At 37.6% G+C, this 3,659-nt stretch overlaps 1 non-coding gene across 1 annotated transcript; it reads left to right on the forward strand.

Annotated features, from left to right (window-relative positions):
- Nucleotides 1-1,873: 1,873 nt before the first annotated feature.
- Nucleotides 1,874-1,977, forward strand: LOC124231500 (U6 spliceosomal RNA). The gene has a single exon (XR_006886577.1). It is a non-coding gene; the product is annotated as a U6 spliceosomal RNA (small nuclear RNA).
- The last annotated feature ends 1,682 nt before the right edge of the window (nucleotides 1,978-3,659 follow it).

Raw genomic sequence — 3,659 nt, forward strand, 5'->3', positions numbered from 1 at the left:
TGTATATGGGACGCCACCACAGCATGGCTTGATGAGCTGTGCGTAGGTCCATGCCTGGGATCTGAACCAGCCAACCCTGGGCCACCAAAGTCACCAGACCGGCCTCCAAAATAGACTTTAAAACAAACATTGTAACAAGAGACAAGGAAGGGCATTACATAATGATAAAAGGAACAATCCAACAAGAGAATATAACACTTGTAAATATCTGTGTGCCAAACTTAGTGGCACCTAAATACATAAAGCAAATATTAACAGAGATAAAAGGAGAAATGGACAGTAACACAATAATAGTAGGAGACTTTAACACTCCACTTACATCAGTGGATAGATCATCCAGACAGGTCAATAAGGAAACATTGGCCTCACGTGACACATTAGACTAGTGGACTTAACATATATATACAGAGCATTCCAACCCCAAACTGCAGAATACACACTCTTTTTGAATGCACATGGAACATTCCCCAGGATAGATCACATATTAGGCCACAAAAGAAGTCTCAATAAATTTAAGAAGATTGAAATAATATCAAGCATCTTTTCCAATCACAATGGTATGAAATGAGAAATCAACTACAAGAAGAAAAGTGGAAAAGTCATAAATAAGTGGAGATTAAACAAAATGCTACTGAACAACTATTGGGTCAATGAATAAATCAAAGGAAAACCAAAAAATATCTGGAGACAAATGAAAATGAAAATATGACATATCAAAATCTATGGGATACAACAAAAACTGTTCTAAGAGTTTATAGCAATAGAAGCTTACCTCAAGAAACAAGAAAAATCTCAAATGAAAAAATCTAACATTACACCTAAAGGAACTAGAAAAAGAACACAGCCCAAAATCAGTAGAAGGAAGGAAATAATAAAAATCAGAGCAGAAATAAAAGAAATAGAGACTAAAAAGACAATAGAAAAGATCAATGAAATTAAGAGCTGATTCTTTGAAAAGATAAAATTGACAAAACTTTGGGTAGCCTCACTATGAAAAAAGAGAGACAGCTCAAATAAATAAAATCAGAAGTGAAAGAGGAGAAATTACAATGGATACCACAGAAATACAAAGAATTATAAGATAATACTATGAAAAGCTATACTCCAACAAATTGGATAATATAGAAGACGGATAGATTCATAGAATTGTATAAGCTTCCAAAACTGAATCAAGAAGAAATAGAGACTCTGAATAGACAGATCACCAGTAAGGAGAGTGAAACAGTAATCAAAAACCTCCTGAAAAACAAAATTCCAGGACCAGATGGCTTCCCTGGTGAATTCTACCAAACATTCAAAGAAAATTTAATACCTATCCTTCTCAAACTCTTCCAAAAAATTGAAGAGGAGGGGACACTTCCTAACTCATTCTTCAAAGCTAACATTACTGTGATGCCAAAACCAGACAAGGAAAGGGGCCAGCCCTATGGCCGAGAGGTTAAGTTTGCATGCTCTGCTTCAGTGGTCCAGGGTTTTGCTGGTTTGAATCCCGGGTGCAGACATGGCACTGCTCATAAGGCCATGCTGAGTAGACATCCCACATAGCACAACCAGAGACATGCACAAGTAGAATCTACAAGTATGTACTGGGGGGCTTTGGAGAGATGAGTGAAAAAGAAGAAGGAGAAGAAGAAGGAGGAGGAGGAGAAGGAGGAGGAGGAGAAGGAGAAGAAGAGGAAGAGGAAGAGGAAGAGAAAGAAGAAGAAGAAGATTGGCAACAGTTGTTAGCTCAGGCGCCAATCTTTAAAAAAAAAAAAAACACAGACAAGGAAGAAACAAAAAAAGAAAATTACAGGCCAATATCACTGATGAACATAGATGCAAAAATCCTCAAAAAAATATTAGCAAATCAAATACAAAAATACATTGACAGGTGCTCACTTCGGCAGCACATATACTAAAATTGGAACAGTACAGAGATTAGCATGGCCTCTGTGCAAGGATGACACACAAATTCATGAAGCGTTCCATATTTTTTCAATGCTCTCCCAATCAGAATTCCAATGTCATTCTTTACAGAAATTGAACAAAGAATCCTAAAAGTCATATGGGGCAACAAAAGACCCCGAATTGCTAAAGCAATTCTGAAAAAGAAGAACAAAGCTGGAGGCATCACAATCCCTGACTTCAAAACATACTACAAAGCTACAGTGATCAAAACAGCATGGTACTGATACAAAAACAGGTGCACAGATCAGTGGAACAGAATTGAAAGCCCAGAAATAAAACCACACATCTATGGACAGCTAATCTTCGACAAAGGAGCTGAGGGCCTACAATGGAGAAAAGAAAGTCTCTTCAACAAACGGTGCTGGGAAAACTGGACAGCCACATGTAAAAGATTGAAAATTGACCATTCTTTTTCACCATTCACCAAAATAAACTCAAAATGGATCAAAGACTTAAAGATTAGGCCTGAAACAATGTCTTCTAGAAGAGAATATCAGCAGTGCGCTCTCTGACATCAGCTTCAAAAGAATCTTTTCGGACACCATAACCCCTCACATGAGGGAAACAATAGAAAGAATAAACAAATGGGACTTCATCAGACTAAAGAGCTTCTTCAAGGCAAGGGAAAACAGGATTGACACCAAAAAACAGCCCACTAATTGGGAAAAAATATTCACAAGTTGTTTATCCGACAAAGGGTTAATCTCCATAATATACAAAGAACTCACACAACTCAACAATAAAAAATCAAACAACCCAATTACAAAATGGGCAGGGGACATGAACAGACATTTCTCCAAAGAAGATATACGGATGGCCAATAGACACATGAAAAGATGCTCATCTTCACTAATCATCAGGGAAATGCAAATCAAAACTACACTAAGATATCACCTTACACCTGTTAGAATGGCAAAAATATCCAAAACCAAGAGTGACAAATGTTGGAGAGGCTGTGGAGAGAAGGGAACCCTCATACACTGTTGGTGGGAATGCAAACTGGTGCAGCCACTATGGAAAACAGTATGGAGATTCCTCAAAAAGTTAAGAATAGAAATATCTTATGACCCAGCCATCCCACTACTGGGTATCTATCCTAAGAACCTGAAATCAGCAATTCCAAAAGTCCCATGCACCGCTATGTTCATCGCAGCATTATTCACAATAGCCAAGTCATGCAACCAACCTAAGTGCCCAGCAACTGATGATTTGATAAAGAAGATGTGGTATATATATACAATGGAATACTACTCAGCCATAAAAAAGGACAAAGTCGTCCCATTCACAACAACATGGATAGACCTTCAGGGTATTATGTTGAGTGAAATAAGCCAGACAGGGAATGACGAACTCTGTATGACTCCACTCATAGGTGGTAGTTAACATATGGACAAAAAGAACTGATCGGTGGTTGCCAGGGGAAAGAGGGGTGGGGGGAGGGCACTAGGGGTGAAGTGGTGTACCTACAACATGACTAATAATGATGTACAACTGTAATTTCACAAGCATGTTAACTTTCATAACCTTAATAAAAAAAATACATTGAAAGGATCATATACCATGATTAAGTGGGATTTATTCTAGAGATGCAAGGATGGCTCAACATCTGCAAATCAATCAACATAGTATACTATATTAACAAAATGAAGAATAAAAATCACATGATCGTCTCAATAGATGCAGAAAAAACATTTGACGAGATACAGTAT

The sequence above is a fragment of the Equus quagga genome, chromosome 1 (assembly GCF_021613505.1).
Source record: "Equus quagga isolate Etosha38 chromosome 1, UCLA_HA_Equagga_1.0, whole genome shotgun sequence".
In the NCBI taxonomy this organism is placed as follows: domain Eukaryota; kingdom Metazoa; phylum Chordata; class Mammalia; order Perissodactyla; family Equidae; genus Equus; species Equus quagga.